General features: G+C 36.5%; 1 protein-coding gene across 1 annotated transcript in view; it reads right to left on the bottom strand.

The window, feature by feature from the left end:
* The window catches only part of EPHA6 (EPH receptor A6), a 721,750-nt gene that overhangs the window by 541,899 nt on the left and 157,065 nt on the right, over window positions 1-22,786 (bottom strand). The window lies entirely within an intron of this gene.

Here is a 22,786-nt window from a genome sequence, read left to right as displayed (position 1 = left end):
TAGACATGCATAAAATATTTTCTTTTTTATTTTTCTTTATGGTGAATTATGAAGAAGTCTATAGGACACTTTTTCCATTAAATATTTTTAAAAAGATTAAATTCTGTGTGCATGACAGTAAGAAATATAATTAGAAAAACCTCTAGAACAAACTCCTTCAAATACCCACAGCTTGTAGTTATGAATCTAACTCACACACATTAGAAAAAGTAAAATAAAAGACAAGAAATGCCACAACAGAAATACAAATGACATGCTATGAGAGTTAAGGGAGGGCAGGGGGAGGTGGGGATACAGAAAGACATTGACACTGATTGGTATTACTTCTGGGTGGAAAAAGAAAAAAAGCTAGGGGAGATGTTTTTTGCACGTACTATGGTATGGCACTCAGATCCCCTTGTGTGGACTAAGCCTTCATTATGTCAGTTGCAGTGTGTTGGCTGCTGAGGGAACACAAATTGGGCCTCCTTGGGACCTGCCCTGGACCAAAGGGCGAGCCACTCACACAAGGTGGGGCCTGCAGCTCACACTGATGAGTTGTCGATGAAGGGGACCACCGGGATATTCTCACTCAAACAGAGATATCACTGAATAGCCATTTAAGCTTCAGAGCAACCTTTGAGGTTGGGTAAAGCCCCTTTTCAACTGCATCTCAACTGAACTGATCCCACTGCCCATCGCACTACCCTCATCCCTCACAGGTATCATTCCCTAGAGGATGTCCCAGTAAATGCCCTGAACGCAAATGCTGCTTCACGGTCAGTTTCCAGGAAATCTGACCTAAAACAAGATAAATAAAAATCAAAACAATGGTTACAGGTAACTGTTAGAGTACAACAACTTAGAAATATAACATTCTGGACAATCATTGTCTATAGGACACTGCTGAGCCTGAGGGAAGCAGAGGTAGTTGAGACGAGGCTCTCACACATAGTGGAGATGCCAAGTGATAGCTGTTTTTGGAATATGTAACTAAAAGCATGTCAAGTATGTCAGAACATAAGGACAGTAGGCTAGAAAAACCACGGTGTTGAACCCTGAGGTTCACAAACATGACTGCACAGAGAGAAAACAATGATTCTCACGTGAACCACTGAGGAAAGATGAAGGCTGTCCTGTCAATTATTGGTAATGATGACTGGGGGTAGACAGTGTTTAACTCTGTGGGAAAACTTCAAAAGGAGGAAAAAACTAAAGTGGCATGCATTAAGAAGCCCATATTAAGGGACACAGATCCATATTTGAATATTCTGAACAAAGATCTGTGAAATATTGCTTGGGCAAAAAAAGGTTCAAAATGTATACTAACGCATCAAGGGAGGTTCGAAGAAACTCCCCTACGCTGTATCATCTCAGCCAGAAGGTTAGACTATGTTGACTAAGCTTCATGGACAAAGTTAACTTCTTCATGCACTTAGGGGACAATAGAAGCTATCATCAACTTTGAACCAATAAAATCCTCAAATCCTAAATAAACTCTGGAGAAATAGGACTTAACTTTTCTCCCCCTTTCTGATGTCCCTAAATGTGATTAGTGTCCCCAGATGTGATTAGTCTGATAGGCTTAAATATTGCAGAAATGATCACCAGAGTTAACAGGCTTATTCTATAATACTGTTTTAATTGCAAATGACATCACTGGAGTCCACAGTGGAATCAAACTTAGTAATAGTATCAAAGAACTCATGCACAGTTGTGCTGTTTCAACAGGCGACAGCTTTCACAGAAGTTATTATCGCAGGCTAACCTTTTGGAAGTTTCAAAATGAAGACGTCAGCACATAAAATACCAAAATATCACTTATAAACTCAAGGAAATTGCACGTAGGGAAAAATAGAGGTTAAAATTTCCTCTTTGCTATCCATGCAAATCATCAAATGAACACCATATCTTTACAAACCACATATTATAAAATGAAACGCAGGTGAAGGAATTTTAAGTTTCAGGCAGCAACACTAAAACACAATTTGGAAATACATTTAAGGCACTCATGCCTTCTTGAAGATGGGCAAACATATTACAATTAGTGATAAAACATAAATTATATGGGGCTGGCCCCGTGGTCAAGGGGTTAAAGTTCCACTTGCTCCACTGTGGCGGCCCAGGTTCATGGGTTCAGGATCCTGGGCACAGACCTACTCCCCTCATCAGACACGCTGTGGAAGCATCCCACATACAAAGTAGAGGAAGACTGGCACAGATGTTAGCTCAGGGCTAATCTTCCTCAAGCGAAAAAAAAAAAAAACGGATTGGCAATGGATGTTAGCTCTGGGCAAATCTTCCTCACACGTAGACAATAATAATAATAATAAGGAAAATATGAAATTATAAAATGGAAACAATAAACAAATAATATTTATTATTTAACTTTGAAACTGAGTTAAAATATAGCACATGTAAAATACTGAGCCAGTATTTTCCTGTCACTTTCCTCAGTCAGGGTGAGACTAAGAACCTTCCTTAAGTGGCAGTTGACTTAGAGCTTCAGTTCCCTTGCTTGCCAATAACATGAATGTGGAAGACAAAGTCTCGCAATGCCATGTACTGAGCAGTTCTGTCCTTCAGGGATAAATTTATGCAAATATCATGGAGCTTTACTAAGAAATAAGTGCATATTGCTCGAATGGAGAAGAGTAACAAAAACTAAAAGATCCAAAGATTCTTGGGAAAGTTGTAAATTGAGAGAAAATGTTACAATAATATAAATAAGGCCTTTCGGTGAGCATCTAACCAGAAAAGCAATTACACTTTTGTTTCTAGGGAAAATATAATTTTAACGATTCATTTAAATGATGGTGACCTGCCCACCCAGAGGCTGTTTTTCCTTCCTTCCAATTTATCTGTAGATGAAAATATGCATTACATATTGCCACACAGCTGTCACTCTCTACTTGGCAGGAAAATTGAAGCTACGATAGCACATATTGCTTATTATGCTAAAAGCTGAAAACAAGTACTTAACTAGGTACATGTCAAATAAAATTTTAAAAAATTCACTCACAACAAATGAACAACACAATAACAGATCTTAAAAACTCAATTCAAAGGATATATTTTATAACATGCAAAGAAGAAATTCATGAATAACAATTAAACTTTTTCACATGAAAATTCTGCATTTGTAAATGGATTATTGTTGCTGCTGAACATAATCTCGAAGCCTGTACTGATGAAAACCTCCAGGAATATCACTGAGCCATTAATCCCTGGCTCAGTGTGGGGGAGTCGTCACTAACAGTTGCAAAAGCTCAATAGGTGGTATCATTTTCACATTAAAGCTCTTGCCAGTTTTCTAAAGATCCCCAATAATAAAATTTACAGGAAAAACACTACCTTCTCACTAGCATGTCAATTATTTGTTTAAACATAAATATATGTAATAATATATTTTGCAGTACTTCCTGCAAATTATGAAAATTCTGATCTAATCTTAGTAAGATTCTGAGCTAGTCACCTTTTCTCTCTGAATTCCAGTTTCCTCTTCTGTGAAATGAAGGACTTACATTGGTGTTTAACATTTCTTGGTTTCAAAATTAAATCTACAACAACGATAATAAAGGAAATCAGGAACAATGTGGTTTAACATGGAAAATAATTTTTGAAAAGAAAGTGAATCAGATGCAACAATCAAACGGAGCTGAGTTTGATTTCTGGCTGCCATTTAGCTGTGTAACTGTGGCAGTTACCAGAAGTTTCTCCTGAGAGAGATGTGTAAGTGGCAAATCCCCACCACTGCGGTGTTACCATGACCACGTCTAAGCAGTTTGTGCCCATCACCCACCCCCACCTGCAAATATTTTAGTCACTTTAATCCCTATGTATGAAGACAATTTCACCTTTTTCACAGGAGGGTGTTAACATAAAATGCAGTGAGTATGTAAAGTATCTATCCCTATAGATAAAGACTGAAATAAAAAGTTAGTTTACCCTTTTATTTCCCCAAGAAGAAATATAGTAAAGAATATTTCAATGTCCCTTAATATGTCCTAGAATTTCATTTCCTATTGATCTAAAATATGTTTCTCGACATGATGCCTCCTCTACACCAGCCCTTCTAGCGCAACGCTTATTATGGTTGAAATTGTTAGGCTAGTATATGATCACTTCCATACTTATCACAACTCTCATTAATGATTTGAATAACTGTAACCTTTTGTCTGTCCTCCACTAGCCCATAAGCTTCATAAGGTCAGAGCATTGTCCATCTAGTTTACTTCTGTCAGCATCTGTCACGGTGCCTTGTTCAATAAATATTCTGCAGTTAATGACTAAGTGAATGCTACACATCTTCTTGACATCCCCATCTCCAAGGTCTCTGCTTCTCATGATTTTGCTCCCAGCTTCCTTCTCCGAGCATTAAGAAACCTCTATACTTTATAAAAGCTGAAAAAGTAGCAGCTGTTAGCTTCTTCACTTTTTCACTACACGTAATGGGGTTACTGAGAGCTATTTTTCTAAGTCTTTAAAATTTAACTTGAGAGTGGTCTTGAAGCTGCATATTTGAGGCCCTAACATCGCTCTCCCTCCTCTGTAGAGGTAGAAGTTTTATTCTGTTTTGCTCCACTGGGCTGAACTAGGCCCACGGGAGACAGTTTTGTTTTATACCAAAACTAACTTTGCAAAACTACCTTGGATTCTGCCTTCAGCCTAAACAGACTTCACCCTGAATTTGAGCCACGCATGTCTACAAGGAGCTAGACTGCAAGAGGTTCATTTATACGTTTGATCAGGCAACCTTTCCTGAAAAAAGAACTCACCCAAAGAAAAACGAAAAATGCATAATTTGGGTTGAGGATAGAAGCTTAGAATTGCTCATTCATTCAACAAATATTTGTGATCTAAATCAATCATAGTTCTTATTCTCAATCATCCTATACTCTAATAGGAAAAACTTTACAATAAATCAATAGTTCTTTGTAACTATTGTACCAAGTGCAATAGGACAAAGAGCTGGTTATGAGGATGGTCTGTCATCTGTCACTCTGGTTGCCCTATTCACAGTTCCAGGAATGTTTTACTTGCCACTGGAATGGCTCCTGTGTTTGGTGCCCAGCAGAGCCTTGGACATCAACACTGGAAGCCAGAGAAAGAAAGGAGAATGTTGACTGGAATATTGTAGACACAATAAAGAGTCCTTAGAGCACATTCATATTAAGCCTTGGAAATTTCCAGAAATAACTAGGAGTATTTGGAGGAGAAGTCAAGGTCTTAAAGAGGGTGAGTGCAACACCAGAAATCTACTAGTTGTTAATGTTTACATTGTCCACTCATTCCTGGGATAGCTTGGGGAATATAGACTGTGGAACAAAGCTATTCAAAAATGGGACGGGCTCCCTTATAAGATGGTAAATTCTCTGCCTGGAACCTCTCAAGCAGTGAATGTTGCCAGAAGTATGCAGAACGGGAGGGTAGGTTTATTGAAAAATACTCCTTTATCTCTTAGATCTCATGAGTCTACAATGTCGTATCAGTAGCATCACATAGTGTATTTGAGCCAAGCATCCTGTTCTTTTCTTCTGTACTGTCATTCTTTCCTGGCACTGTGGACATATTTTGAAGAAACAGTCATATAGGGTCTAAAAATGCAATAAAAGTTGTGTGTTTCCTGAAGCCCCTTCAGTGTCATTTCCTGTCCAATCCGTTACCAGAGTTAGAATGAACAGAATCTGCAAATATCAATAGTTCATGCTGACTAAGCTATTTTGGCATGCATCGATTGATTCTAAATGGGAACACTTGCTATCCAGTTGGTTTTAACTATTGATAATAACCAGCATATTGTTTTCATGTGTTCCTTTTCCTACTGCGCTCTCCACTGACTTTCCACTAACACTCTTTTCCTACTACTTCCTGTGGTGGGTAACACCATGGCAGCTTTTACCTAGCATGCAATTTACCAAGGTTTGCACCACATGATAACGGGAAGTACCAGCTAGAATTATAAAGGCTTCAGAGACAAGAAAAGGTATCCTGCTATGTTTTGAATGAGGCCAAACTTAGTAAGGGAAACTTAGGTCTCTTATGTACAATAACAGTTCTGACACTCAGAAAAATATCAAGTCATTTTATTTGAAAACCCTAGAATATAAGCTTTAAAATACACAACACATAATTTCACTTGAAAAGGAATGACCTGCTAGCAACTAAAATGAGATCCCTAGGCTGGAACAACTCACAATCTATTTGAGGAAATAAAACAGAGAAAGACAATGAGGAATACCAAAAGATAAAATTCATTAAATAATAAATAATGTAGTACACACTTTATTTACTCTCTAGAGATTCAGCCTTCCTAATCTGTCAGAATGAAGGAAGTCCTTATGGAAGACATGGGCATGAAATGGACTCTGAATAAGATTGGAGATACACACTCCAGAACAGAAACAGCATGATCAAAAGCATGCAAACAAGGGTTGAAACAATTTGTATAGGGAACAGACATGAGGTTCAGCCAGTTACAAAGAACCATCCTTACAGGAGCTGGAGAAAGAAAATAGGTCTAGTTTATAAAAGGGCTTTTAGGAAAAGTAGAGAAGTATAGACTTGATTCAGTAGGCAACAAGAAAACAATATATGGTCTTGAACAAAGGTGTCAAATGAAAAAGTGGGGTAAAACAAATATATAAACAGACAGGTTGTCCAAGATGACTTGGTTATGGGAAGGAAGAGGAATGGAAGCAGGGACCCCAGGTAGAGAACCAGCTTAAGAAGGACAGATGAAACTGTAAGCAGCTCTTCTCATCACTGTTAACTTCGTAGATCTTCAGGCAGATTTTCCCCCCATATAAAATACATTTCAATGAAAATGTCATTTAATGAACTTATATGAAATGTAGTATTAATAAATACAGAATCCTGAAAAACAGTGTGGTATGCAACTAGTGCCTTCCATCATTCATCCATTCATTGAACCTTGGAGTACCTAGGATGATCAAGGCATTGAGTAGATGTGAAGTTGCAAGGATGGTGAATTTTCTGTCCCCATTTTCTTTGGTGACCCCACCTTTATCCACCTAGTCAAACTGCAGTACTCACCCCTTTCCCTAGTCACACCTGTGGTGAGTTATCAAGTCTTGAAATATCTAAATCTAACTGCTGCATCCCTTTTGCATTATCCTGAGCAGATCCTTATCATTCCTCCTCAGTGCACAAAACAGTATCTTCCTCTGTGGTCTCCATACCTTTAACCTCACTTCTTTCCAATCTAGTATTCACACTGCCACAAAAAGACTTGTAAAACAAACACAGAATTCCTTCTCAAAATTACCCACGATTCCTTACTTCATACAAAATAAAGCTTTAATTCCTCAGCAAAGTACAGAAGGCCCTTCACAATCTGGCTCCCATTTGCCACTGTGGCCTCATCCACCACTTTTTCTGACTGTCATGCCTTTGTGACCTTGCCTTGAATTTCCTCACCATTGTTCAGTACCTGGAGACACTTTTCTGATATTTAAGGAAAGTTCAAATGTTATCTCCTTTTCTGAAGCCCTCCCCAGCTTCTCTAGGAAGTTTTACCTACTCTGCTTCCAAGTATCCTGTATGTTCCTTTACTACAGAACTTCTTATGTAGCTTTACATTATGTAGGTATCTGCTCTTCTCCCTATTTTGGGAATTACTTCTTTCAGGACAAAAGACCACATCTCAGTTATCGTGTATCTGAAAGGATTAACACAGTGCTTACAACAGAAGTCCTAAAATACTTTTTGAATGAACAAATGACTTTATCCTGTAAACAATGTGGAAGTTATACATCTATTTTTAATAGTTCTATTCAGATATAATTTACCTACCATAAAGTTCACACAATTAATTGTGTAATTTAATATTCAGTGGTTTTTAGTATATTTACAGAGTTGTGGAACCATCACCATAATCCAATTTTAGAACATTACCGTCATCCAAAATAGAAATCTCACATCCATTAGCAATCTCTCCTCATTCCCCTCTCCCTCCAGCCCTAAACAACCACTAATCTACTTTCTGTGTCTATTGATTTGACTATTCTGGATGTTGTTTCCTATAAATGGTATCATACAATAAATAGTCTTTTATGATGGCCTTCTTTCACTAAGCTTATTGATTTTGAGGTTCATCCATGTTTTTTGTATATATTTGTTCTTCATTCCTTTTTTACCAAATAATATGCCATAGTATGGACATACCACATTTTGTTTATTCGTGCATCAGTGGCTGGGCATTTCATGTGTTTCCACTTTCTGGCTATTACAGATAATGTTGCTATAAACATTAGTGTACAAGTTTGTGTATGGATATATGTTTTAATGTCTCTTGGGTAGATACCTAGGAGGGCAACTATTTTGGTAACCCTATTTTCACAAAATACCAAACTGTTTCTTAATTTATTTTTGGAATAAGAAATAAATTCATATCATTCAAAATTCAAAATGAATGAAAGGATCTATAATGAAAATGCCCCCTCTCATCCATGCTTGTTTTTCACCCAATTCCTACTCCATGAGCCAACCAATGTTAGCAAGTCCTTGTTGGATATTCTTTATCACTATAAAAGTATATATGTATACGAACACTCTTTTAATATTTCTACAGAAACTGTAGAAGCCTATGTACTGTTACGCTTCTTACATTCCCTGTAAATAATATATCTTAGAGATTGCTTCATATCAGGGCACATCATCTTTCTCATTTTTATAGTCATGCTTTATTTATTGTATGGATACACTAATTTCTTATTGACGGAATTCTCATTTTATTTTGCAATATTTAGGTGCTATAAGCAAAGCTGCAATTAATCTCGTCCATGTTTTATTTCATATCTTTATGAGAAAATATAAGGAATAATTTCCTGACAGTGAAATTGCTGTATGTAAAAATATTCATTTCTTATCTCAAAATATATTGCCAAATAGCCCTCATTGAAGCTATACCACTTTATACCTCCACTAACAATGTGGGATGGTACCAGTTTCTCTGCATTCTTACAAACTCAGTGTGTTACCAAACATTTTGTTTTCTGCCAAAATAATAGGTAAAAATTATATTTGGATATAGATATTATGTATATATTTACCTGATTATGAATATCAATTTGTCTTTAATAGTCAATTGGATTTCATTTCCTATGAGTTATATGTTCATATTTCCTGCCTATTTTTCTATTGGATTTCTAATGCTTTCCTTATTGATTTACAGAAACTGTGTGCATTTGGGAAATTGGTCTTTTGTTTATGAAATGAGCTTCAGATATTTTCCCAGTTTTTTGCTTGTCTTTGCTTATAGTGGTCTTAGACTTGAAGATTTTTAAAAAATTTGCATGTCATTAAATTTATCTTTCATTTTGTAGATTCTGGGTGTTATATCAACGTCAGAAAGCCTTCCATAGGCTGAGATTACCGAAAAATAAAGTTTTCCTTTGATTTCTTTTACATCTTTTGAGATTTAATGTTTCACACATTTATTTTTATTTTACTGTTTATTCCATCTGGAATTTTCCCTAGTGTAAGGTGTGACATCCAAGCAAAATTTTATTTTAGGTGGCTAGCTAGTAGTTTCTAAACATTTACTTAAAAATCACCTCTTCCTTACTTTATGAAATGCTATGCTTTTCATATACTAAAGTCAGGTGCACGTGTAAAGTTTTGAATAGAACAGTAATGTACTGTTTTAGCAAAATGAATCTGCTGACAGATTGCAAAGGAGATAAAAGACAGGCAAACGTGCATTTCTCTGGATATTTTACTTAGAGGAAACTTTTTAGGAGGCGGCATTTATATTTTGAAGCTGGCAAAATTACAGAGAGAATAATAAGTAATAATGTCTAAAATATATAGATATTTCAATCCAAACAGAAAAGTGAAAAATACTAATACCTGACACGTTGCTTTGAGAATTTTAACAGTAATAAGTTACAATTTCTTAAAATAAAGGTGAAATATTTGGAACCTGTGCCTTTGGTTATTTTAGTTGCCTTCTCTGGTTCCTTCTTACTTGCTCCATTCTCTCCCAGAGCAAGGGAACGATGTGCTGTCTCTGGAATAGGTTAGGCTTGGAGGTGAATCTCAGCCTTATCACTTAAGAGCTATGTGATCTGGGCAAGTTAACCAGCCTCTCTGACTTTGTTTCCCACCACTAAAGTCAGTTTGTGGGCATAAACAGGAAAATGTATAAATAGGAAATGCACGACAATGTAGATAACCTTGGCACCTGTGAAACACTTAAAGAATGATTATTGTCATTATTATTTCTCTTTGTCATTTGTCTGGGTGATAATGAGAAAGAAACCTGCAGTATCCCATAAAAAACTGATCTCTCTACTGTTCTATGTGTTCATCAAAATTGCATAGAGAATGTTAAGCTCTACTGTGTTACTGATTATATATACATAGTGTGCTTTGATCACTATATGACTGCCTGTTTGCATCTTTTATTCTATTATGACTGGAGATATAGGATTGAATTTTAAAGTAAAAGATGGCTTCTATTTAATAACTTTTTGTTTTGCCAGTTCTCACTATATTCATAGTACAGTTGCTTTGACCAATGTGATAGTATCCCCGTAAACTATGGCATCCTCTAGTGAATTTTAATCTGTCGCCTACAAATATACGCATATACACTGTGGGGAGACTCCTTTGTTCTTAATTTTCTCCAACTTCCACTATTTTGCTAATCTCAGATACATTAGTCAAGACAGACCAACAGCTGCAATAAAGAACCCCCAAATTTCATTAGTTTAATACAGGTTTATTTCTCAGGCACTTCACAGTTCAAGTAGTCAGCAGAGGGACTCTGCTCTATATGATCACTCAAGGGTCTAGGCTTCTTCCATCTTATGCTTCTCCATACCCTAGGGGACTTGGAGTTCTCCAGTGGAATTTCATCATTAGGGTATGAGAAGAAAGATGGGAGAGAGTTTGGCAACTACATGAGAGGTCATTTAATGGCCCAGGCCTGGAAGTGGCATATATCACTTTAATCTACAATCTTGGTGGCCAAAACTAACTTATGTGACCTCACCCAGCTACAGCTACAAGGGATGCTCAGAAATTTCATCCAAATGGGTGACAAAGAGTAAAAAAAGGGGGATTAGATGCACAAATAGTATTGTTTCTGACATAATACACTATCTAAAAGAGATTCTTATTAAGAAATATCTAATACTTTAATAAATGAACATGCTTACTGAAAGAAATTGTGAAAATATCTATGAATACCAAAACACAAATTATATGCTATATTGAACAGATTTCTGACAAAAATCCATTCTTAATTTTAGAGACAAACAAGTGTTTAAGATTTTCAATGATCAAAAAAGCATTTCCTAGTTAGAAATTAGAAAGTTGACAGGAAAGGATGTTTAAATTTTATGGTCGGCAAAGCATGATGTGAAAGTCATGGATCAGTTTGCTGAAAATAGATATCCCAACTGTGATTAACAATAAGGAAGCTTAAACTAAATTAATGAATATACATGTTGACTTTCAGCTTCAATTCACTGAAATAACTACTTCACATTAACATATCAACAACCCAGCATGCAACAGTCCAAAGTCTCAGGTCCCTGACTACTTCTACAAATATTTTTAAATTTTTATTATTATACAGCCGTCTGCAATATTTCTGTCCACATTGTTACATGCTTAATTGTACAGAATCTTATAAATTCTTGCTGAAAGTGTTTTCTTAATGTTAATTCTATCATGATGTTAATGAGAATATAATAGAACTGCACTCTGATAGTAAAGCTGACTGCAGAAGCCACCAATTTGTTAGCAATCATCAAACAGCAGCAAACACATTCATCAATGGTGGACAGAACACACAGCAATTAGATCTCTATTCTTCTCATAGATATAGCAGATTGTACTGCTATAAATTATGATGTGGCTTCCAAAGTGTTCCAGATACCTCCTTGCTTTTGTAGATTTATAACAAAAAGTATTGTCTTTTCCCACCTTACTGACTTCTTTATCATAAGGTCCTAGAAATGGTCTTAGAGGCCCAACTACTTTTTCACCATAATTTAGGCTAAGATATTTCATAATATACCATAACCACAAGACATAACTGATTCACATTTAAAATGTACTCAGACCCCTCTGTTTAATTTATCATGTTATACTTTGCCCGGAATTGTTTTGTTTCTCCCATAAATTGTGTTGCCTACCCAGATCTAATGCATAAGAAAGGTGATGTAAAAAAGCAGAAAGATTTAAATAATCCTACAAATCAACAGTTAAGCCAACAATTTATATTAGTTACTCCCAACAGTTCTAGAAATTGCATAATATCTAAATAATTTGAAATAATCAAATACAAAAAATAAAGTGAATTGCTTAGATGTTCTAGAGGTCTGGAATAAAAGGCCGCTTAGAGCATACACCCAGGAATCAGACTTGATTCAACCCTTGGCTCTACCACTTGCCAGTTATGTGACCTTGAGCTCCCTCTACCTCACTCAGTGGCCGTATCCACAAAATGAGGACAGTAAGGATGCCATCTCAAAAGGTTTTTGTGAGAAGTTCGTTAGCTTCTCTCTATGACGCACTTAGAAAAGTTCTTAATATATTGTAAATATTATATATATGAGTGTTTTTATTGTCCCCTAATCTCATGACTTGAGTTGTCTACATTCAAATTCCTAAACTTAAGATTTATTTTACACTGTTATTGCAATATTTTAATTTGACAGGAGGGGAAATGTGACATTTTTAATGATATTATGTTACTCACATCCACATCATTATTCACATCCACAAAAGTGATTTAATCACTGCTGCCTAATTTGAATTCTCCTTTTAGACATATTAGCTGCACGTATTCTTCTGATGTATCTTCTGTGTGATTAAAATACTGGGAAGTATTTCTTAGCACAAACTTAGATAATTCATCAATTACTAAAAAACATTTATTTTACTATTATAGACACAGGATTGACATATGACACATGTGTCACAAAATATGGGACATATTTCAGTACTCAGGATCTTCCAATCTGGCAGTGAAGTTATAAATTTTAATCAAATAACCATTATATAAAGTAATGTATTAAAAGTGTCACATGATGATTTCATTATAAATAGGGAACCAATGTGAGTTTATTTTCATTGAGATGGTCATTCAGGTATAATTAACATTTTAACATTTTCTGTTTTTCAAATTCAATGCTTTTAATTTAAAAGTTTTTTCCTTTTTAAAGAGCTGGTATATCTCCTTCCGTCAGAAAAATGCAATGTTGATTATGTAACTGGTTATGACTTTGTTCTATACTTACATTTAAAAAATTCTTGTAGCTTCTTAAATTATATTTTCTCTTCATTCTCATAATATCAAAATACAACTGTTCTAATGAGAAATGGAAATTTTCTGTTGGAATTTGAATTGTCATTTAAGCGATTATTTAAAATTGTATATTTTCTCAGGGAATTACAATGAAGAAAAACATTAAGAAATGTGGGAATTTAACCTTGTGTTACTTATGATTTAAAAAGTTGTTTAAGAGATGATAAAGGCTTTATTTGACTTGTGTATTTTTCTCAATACAGGTCTAAATATTAATACAAAAGCAAAAACTTATCCTGTAACTCTTATATAGAATTAAGTATTAACTTTCAGTTTTCCATTTTCAATTGAAATTGACACTTCCATCATTAAAACCACTCCTAATTATTCAAGCCTTAAAAAAAATACAAGAATGGTGTAAAAAATGCCAGAGTTTACCAATGATTTTAGCTGTCAGTAAAAAATGCGTGAATTTTTTCATACATGTCTATTCTTACATGTCTCACTGATAATTTAAACGCCCTGATCAACACAACCCATGACAGGTTATAGATGCCTTTTGAGCTACCCTCAGTGGTTCAGAAAAATCGTAAGGCATGAGGCTGAAGGCCAAGCACTCTCAACACTTATGACCCTCAGCAAATCTCATTATTAATCATTACCCTTGAAAGTGTTTACGTACTGCTATGAAATGCTCATAGATTTAAAGTATCTATATACAACACACTTTTAAACCACTCTAAATATAGCTTTGCTACAAAAACTCAATACTCAAGTATAGGATATATTTGTATCTACTTAGGTTAAATAAGCACATACAAACACACATTTTACAAATATGACCTCCTCCATATAGTCGGATACATATAAAATCACTTTGTCAGACCGAAGTCAGAAATAGGAATTAAAGCAAAACGCATTTTTCAGCTCAAAAATGTCTTCATCACTATATAATGAATTTCTTACTGGGTCAGTCCTCAATTTTGTTTTTTTTTTTTTTGAGGAAGATTAGCCCTGAGCTAACATCTGCCACCAATCCTCCTCCTTTTGCTGAGGAAGACTGGTCCTGAGCTAATATCCATGCCCATCTTCTTCTACTTTATTTGTGGGACACCTACCACAGCATGGCTTGATAAGAGGTGTGTATGTCCGCGCCAGGATCTGCACGGGTGAACAGGGCCGCTGAAGCGGAGCATGCAAATTTAACCACCACGCCACTGGGCCAGCACCTCCAGTCCTCAGTTTTTGATAGGATATTAGGCTTAAAATTTCCTGGTGTTTGGGTGAAAGGCTACTACGGACCACTGTCAGAACCGAGGGACAGAGGGACAGGGAGGTAGGGAGAGTGCTGCTTCAATTCTAACACGCTTTATTTCTAGGAATGAGGTTTGGCTGACTTTGACAGAAAATACAAGTTAACAGGACTTACACAATTCAGAAGTTTATTTCTCTCTCACAGAAGAACATAGGTTGATGTAGGCAGTCCACAGCTGATGTAGTAGCTCTGCAGTATCCTGCGGGCAGGCTTCCAGCTTTCTCATCTACTATCCTAGGATGGGACCCTCCAGTCTATGGCTCCAGATGCAGCGCTACTCACCACATTCACATGCTGAGCATTAGGCTGGACTAAAGGAAAAGGAGGCAGAAGTGCTCGAAGTGTAGCCCTCGGAAGTGCAGCATCAGAGTCACTCTAAGAGCTTGTTAGAAATGCAGATCCTCTGCTCCATCCAGCCCAGCTGAATTTGTAACTCTAGCCTGGAACCAGCTCTGGTTTTTAACAAGCCCTTCAAGTGATGCTGACACAAACTGAAGTTTGAAGGCCACTGCTCTTAGCATGTATCCCAGAAGCTATGCACATCACTTTTTCCCACATGCTGTTGGCCAGAACTTAGTGCCATGGCCACACACACCTGTAAAGCAGGTGAGGAAATGTAGTCATTATTTTAAGTAGCCAGAAGCCTAGCTAAAAACCAGGGATTTCATTAATCTAAGGAGGATTGCAATAATGGGAAACACTATCACCTGTGCTATATAATTTTATAAAGGATGGTCAGGGAGACCCCAACTACAGAAAACAGGAATTTTTTTCCATTAAAAATTCTACTTTTCTGGGTATTTATTGGTTTCAATGGCAGCCCTTTGTCTTACTATACTCAGTTTTTAAATCATACACTAATCATAGGGAATGGGATCATTTTTATCCTCATTTTAAAGATAAGAAAACTAAGACTTCCAAATTATAGATGCCTTACTCAAGAACTTACACACCCTGTAGTAGGAAGAGTCAGACCTAGAATCAAGTTCCTTTGCCCTGAGCCCTTTATTCGTTAACGATATCACATTTATTTAGTGAGGGCCACACTCTTTAGTCTTAACATTTCAATGTCTTAGCTTTCCACTTTTCTTTTCATGTCCCTCCAAATATTTTTTTCCTGCAAGTCTTCCCCATGGAAACACTGAAGCCTTTTAAAATGTACAGGCTAAAATAATAGTTTATGTAGCGAGACTAAAAGAACTTTACAATTATACTGCTAATCAGAATGCAACACACTTGACATTTTCCCCTATTTCTTACTTATACTTCAATCACTGAAACATTAAAGAAGTAACCGGATTTTAATAACTGAGAAATATTAATAACTCAAGATAAATAGCTGCCTAGCACTACTATTTCTAAACTTTGAAGTTAAATGAATACGACAATGAAATCTCTAAGAGACTGGGGCAATTGATGTTAAATTGTTGCTCGCTTGTTCTTCCATTTAAAAAACAGAAAACAGTTGTTATGATAGGAACTATAATGAGAATGGAAAGTGATTAAAAGTTACTGTTTACTTTTGATATCATGATCAGAATATTCAATTCTATTCAGTCACAGACTCTTTTTTCTAACGTTTCAGAATTATTTATTGCCAGAGTTCTAATAACAGAAACTGTCTGATGATTTGCTCTAGTGTTTTAGAATTTCCATATGAAAATTTTAATATGATATGTAGTTTACAAATATGAAGATAAATACAACATAATCAATAGAGCACAGAGTTAAAAGTAAGCACATATTTTAGAACACAGAATAAAAGAAACTTTACTGAAAGGCCACATCAGTCTGATGCTACATAGCAGTCCTTATATTCGGATTGGCATAGGTTTTCTTTTCTTTTCTTTTTTTTTTTTTTGAGGAAGATTAGTCCTGAGCTAACTACTGCCAATCTTAAATCTTCCTCTTTTTGCCGAGGAAGACTGGCCCTAAGCTAACATCCATACCCATCTTCCTCTACTTTATATGTGAGATGCCTACCACAGCATGGCTTTTACCAAGCAGTGCCATGTCCACACCCAAACTTAATCGCTGCGCCACTGGGCTGGCCCCTGGCATAGGTTTTCCAATGAAGCAAGTCAGCAGCTTGGGGGTGATCTGGCTGTGACTGCGGCAAGCCCAGAGGAAACTCCTTTGGTCATACCATATCCTGTCTGAAGCTGCATAGTTACTGACCAAAAAGAGCAATTTTCAATCCCAGAAAAGCAGTTGTATTTTCCTGACAGAGCTGTTAGCCATAAAAAGGAAGCATTTAGCATTACTAGTCCTGTAGGAAAGAATGCTCGTAAAAGAAGGGCATAAACAAATAGTTGTAATTTTATAAATTTATGAGATTTACCCATCATTCACAATAAATGGGACAGAAATATTACATCACTCTACTAAAGAGAGGAGGAGTAAGTGATCACCGTATGTACATGGAGCACAGAGCATATGAGGAAGATGATGATAGCATGCACCATATATTGAGAATTCATATTATGCCTGACTATACATCAAATTCTTTATGTACATTGTCTCATTTAATCTTCATTACCTATCTTCCAGATATATTATGCCTTTTTCAATAAGGAATCATAATTATGGAAATTTTTATTATTTAAAGGCACACAGCTTGGTAGGATGGCTCAATAGCCACTAGAAATTTGTATTCTCTTTTTCAAAATGTAGAGTTACAGCTGGTAAGTTGCTGCAGAACCAGAGATTATATTTCTCATCCCCCCTTTTTATGTAGGCACGGCTGTTGACTGATCCTTGCAAATGAGTAAAGATGACTGTGACACTTCCAGGTCAAGATATTTAATAAGCTTGTGGGCCTTCTCCATGTTCTCTTACCATGTACACAAACTGGATGAGGAAGAATTTGAGGTCCTACAAGGAGCGTAGAGCTATGAGCTGGCAGGGGCCTAGATCCCTGAATCACTTTGTGGAGGACAGCTCCATGACATTTCTATAGTGTTAGACCATAGACACTTGGGGAAGGGTCATAGCATAACTCTAACTAATGTAACTAGTTAGTGGTGAAACAGGAAAAGAACCTAAGTTTGTCTGACTCTAAGACCCATGTTGGCCCTTGCATGTCCTCTTGAAGTTCCTAGACAGGTCTGAAAAGAATTGCTCATATTATATATATGGTTTTTTCCATCAAGGAGTCACACTTCAAATTGAGCAGAGCACCAATCACGTTAGAAACCAGCTTTTTATATAAGCTGAGAAGAGAATGTTAGTAACTCATCAAAGTGTATAATAATGACGAGGATGACAACAATAATAATAGTAGACATACTGACTAAACTGTCTCAGACAACTCTGTAGACATACTTTTGTCTACCAAATTCAGTGAAAAAAACAGGCCCCCAAATCTGTATTCAAGGAGAGACTCAAGCACATCATTTTTCCCGAGGTCTAAACTTGGTCCTCGAAGACAATTTATAGAAGCCATGCCTTTGCAGGTTAGGGAATGCTATCCAGATATTGATGGAGCTGCATGTGGAACTTAAATATGGATACTTTGTCCATAACCTTATCTGCTGTCATCACTCCCATTCCAGCAATGGCATCCCCACTGCTTATCACAAGAATAAGATCTGGGTTTATACACACTTTGTTATATTAAAGAAAGAGTAAATGTGGCAAGGATTTGCAAAATCAAAGCTATGTCTTTCCAGGGAACAGGTTCTATTTGTTATTTATTTAGTTACATGTAGTGCTGATGATGCTTTAAAGTAAAACAAAACAAGCAAACAAAACATTGTTAACCAAATAATACATTAAAAAGAAAAAACCTTTTTAACTGAGAATTCTCAACCCATCAGAATCAAGTAGGTCTTTTCTTTTTCCACCAAGTGCACCACACCACTAAATCACATGCTACAGAGAAGAACCTGAGCATTTCTCTTTTTTAAAGGTTTACATTTCTTTTTCTCGAAGTACCACAAGTGATGCCAAGACAACCAGACTGAAAGCCATCTTGACAGAAACAGTAACATACGGCCCATACGACTAAAAGATGGATGTAATAATAAGTAGCTAACACTCAATGAGTGAGTAATGGGTCTACACTAAGCAAACCATGGCCATTACTTTTCCTTTAATCTTCACAATAATTCTTTAACACAGATAATAGCCTGATCTTACAGAATTAAAAACTGAAGCTTAGAGAGACTATTTCCCAAGGCCACGGTCATTAAATGGTGGCTCCTACATTCGGCTTTTTTCTCTTGGTTACAGAGCCTATGCTTTAAAGGTCTGCATGGACTCCCTATGCAACAGAATACAGAGTTGTGCCCTTGCTCTGCGTAATCTAGTTTGCTTTAGATTCTTATAGCAACATTGGCTCTGACTGGGCCCATCCTAAAAATATGATCCAGTGTGCACAGATTTCTATAGGTTTTTGTCTGTTTTTATGGTTACTGATACTCTGGATCCATAGTAGAAAAGGTCTTAACATTGTTGGTTTCCATTAGCTTGGGTAGCTCCTTTTGGAAACAGCGTACAGAGTGGAAAATGACAAAGACTTCTGAGACCATTTTCCACATTTTGTGGGGAACATCAAGGGGAAACCTACTTTGCAAATCATTCTACTGTCTGAAAACTGGCCAAGATAGGAAACTATATAGGTCAATTTTCTTGGGACAGTGTTGTTTACACGCATTGCCCCACTTAAATGAGAGAAGAGTAATATTTTAATCACAGGGCTGTTGTGAAGATTAACTATAATAATACACAAAGTTTTTGGCTAATGACTGCACCTGCTAAGGACACTACAAATGTTTGTTTATAAGAGATTATTATAATCTATAGTGGCTATAGCCACCTGTTATAAACATCTAGTTCTTTTATTTTCTACAACATACAATTTTACATTTTTTTTGGTTCTTAAAGTACAATCTTTATAATTTCCTCAAGTTCTTTTCCCTATACTAAGAAAGCAACTTAAAAGTAAATCTCAAGTCCCTAAGTTTCTAGAAATTGTTTTGACTTGAGTAATTTTGTTTAGTCAATGAGTCCATCATGAATGCCAACTTCAGGTACGGAATGTTTGAAATTGAGGTAGTGACTCCATTAATCAAGCTGAAACACAATATTTCAGCTTTATATGTACCATATCAAAGAGAACATGGTAAATAGGTGTTTCCCTTGTGAAATGTAAACAAATTAAATTTGGGTCATTTAAGGCAAGAAATTAGAATTTGCTTTTTAGTTACTGTAGATTGCCTTTTTCCTTCCATTTCTTGAATTTTAAAATCTTCTATGTCCTGTAATTTATACACTTACTGAGTTGAATATATAGCCACAGATTATAAATTGAGATTAAAAAAAACATTTCATAAGGTCTACCAACCTCTTTCTTTATACTGTAACACCCAATACAAGAAAAGAGATGTGAATTTATACGGTCATCTACGAGTAAATATATACGATGTTCAAAACCATAACTCACATACAAAGAATTCACACTATTTCTTTTTTTTTTAATTTCAAAGAGTTTCACAGTATTTGTTATAAAATATTCTGGTCAAAATATCTAACCAAGAAGGCAAAAGAAGTAGTAACTTATTTCATTCTGAAATAAATGAAGTAGCAAACAGCTTATTTCAACTAAACTAAGCTAAATTCCCTATCTGTTTTCTAGCATGTGGGGAACATAAATTTTGTGAAAAAGGCCCTTGGTGTCTCTTTATTAGGACATAAGATCTGAATAGTAATTACAATAATTGAATATAATTACATTAAAATAATTAGTACTTAAACTATCAACTGCAGAGCTCTACTCAGCAATTAGACACACAGACAAAATTTCAATATATTTATATCGCTCTGGTCCTTACTCAGGAAGTGGTGAAAATAATCTTTCAATGCGTTTTTAATTAAAATAGCACTACATCAGTTTTACATCAGTTTTTGAAGCTGGATAGGTCATAAAACTTATGAACTGCTCAACTTTCTAAGTGTTGTAGTTTGATGGGTTTACCAAATGCTCTGGACAAGTCACTTCTCCACTTCTAGAGATTCCTAGGGTGGAAGCTGGCCATACTGTGGAGCCTGTGAACAGTCACAAAAGATTTTATTACTGTTTACATATCATAGGGTTCAAAGCTGCTGACACTCAGATCCAAAGAATAGGTCTGGAGAGTTTTGATCACAATTTGTTTGGGTGGCTCCCTTTGAAAACAATGTAGAGACGTAGAAAATGAAAGACTTCTGAGATTCTAGAATTCTCCCCATTTTGTGGGGATCATCAAAGGGAAATCTATTTTGTATGAGTTTCAGATTGTGACATCCTATTATCAGAAACATCACTGGATAAAAACTATTAGAGAAAAATAATCCCATAGACTATTGACTCAGGTACTATTTTAATTTGTAAATAATTGTCATCAATAGTTAGAAAAGTGGGCTGTGAAAACATCATGTAATATTTAGCATCTCAATAATAGATTTGATAGTAATTATTTTTAATAATTTTAAAATTATTTGTTTTTCAGACATGTAAGAGTCAGAGCTTATTCAGCCAGTACTCACCAATACAACCTTTCATGTTGTTAAAGTATGAAATACTTCTCTACGAACTGATAAATGCCTGGTACCCAACTTCTTGAGTGAGCACTTGGCCACACTGGTTTTGACCCTGGTTTCCTTTGTCCTGTCCTCTTCAAGATCCGGTAAATAGCCCTGACAGAGAAGAAGGTGCTAAGACCTTCCTCTTGTCCTAGGCTAGCATCTATTCAGTGCCTTATTGGTTATCAAACATAACCAATACACCCTCAGAAAGAGGCTGTGCTAGGTCATCCGCATTTCTTTTCCCAAACGTCCTTAGCGTCAGGAGTGTTACACCTAGATGCTGCCTTTAGCTAGGACTCTTTCCATGAAGAATGCTGAGCAGACCATGCCTTGGTGGACTGGGCTTGTGTTTCATATCTGGAGGAATCCAAGAACACAGACACTGGGAGGAGGTGTTAGGAACTGACAAAGCAAAAAGTGATGGAAAAGACCAGAGCCCTCCCAGGCAGGTATGGAGATCGCAGGTGGGGAATAATCCTGAAGACCAAGAGGGGCAAAGGAAGTTGGAGTGAAGTAGAAGCAGAAGGAACAAAAACATCAAACACAGAGTGTGCTCCAGGAAATCTGTATCATCAGATGTTGGGAAACATGAGAAACGAGACTGACAGAGGTGAAGCAAGAAAGCCCATGCTACCCAGACAGCTGGGGTTCAGGCATCCTTCTCCAGAGACTTAACAGACCTGGTGGACATAAGAGCTCGAGGTATCAAAGATTAGAGATAGAGTGAGTCCCAGGGAAGGTCAACTGACCTCATGTGGATAATCCTAGCTCAGTACCTGCCAAAAAGCTGATAAGATCAATTGTCCCAAAATTTATAGTGACTGAAATTCCTGCATGGACTTTAGAGTCATATAACTTCAACTCCAATCCCAGGGCTTCCACTTACCAATTCCATGACCTTAACAGGTGACAACATCTCTGAACATGTTTCCTCAACTAAAAAATGTCTTAAGGGAAAATGAGGGTCAAAATATCTTTAAATTGTTTTGGACTGCTCAGCACTCAATAAATAAAAGCTGTGTTGATAATGATCGCATCGAACAGCAGGGAGACTTCAGCAGCCGAGTCCCTGATAAATTGCCAGGCAAAACTCCTCTTTGGTCTGAGGAATGAACAGAGTGAGTGTCTACTCACTACTATTATCTGAGATGAAGCTCTAATTGAGGAAGCAATTAACACATTCCACTTTAATAGGGAAACCCTTGCAATTGAGTATAAATCTGCTCCATATTACTCAAGTGAGAAATAACTCTAATCATTTAATTTTCCATTTTCTAAATCAAATTAAATGTGGCTCTGAAACCACCTGCCTAGCTAGCAGGCCCTTTCCCCTTTGTTCGGGTTATAAAGTGTCTCTGGCTTCTTACGGAGTGAAGAAATCTTGGGAGAAGAGGTTAAGTTTTCAGATCAACTGAGATTCTCATCATCCAAGTCTTTGGTCTGATCATCATGGCCATTTTCCCATGCTAGATTTAGTTGGTGGGACTTTCGCTGGCATTCCCAAATTAATGAACTCGAAGCTCAGTCTTCAGAAATACACTGCCATCAGAAATATCTCCCTCAAGCTCCTCCAGGGCCTGCTGCAGCATGGGAACACGGGGGAGACTCCAGGTACAGAAGCTGCTGCACCATTGTCTTCT

Source organism: Equus quagga, chromosome 4 (assembly GCF_021613505.1).
Source record: "Equus quagga isolate Etosha38 chromosome 4, UCLA_HA_Equagga_1.0, whole genome shotgun sequence".
NCBI classification, from domain to species: domain Eukaryota; kingdom Metazoa; phylum Chordata; class Mammalia; order Perissodactyla; family Equidae; genus Equus; species Equus quagga.
The sequence above is the reverse complement of the archived record's forward strand: the minus strand, read 5'-3'. Positions and strand labels throughout refer to the sequence as shown.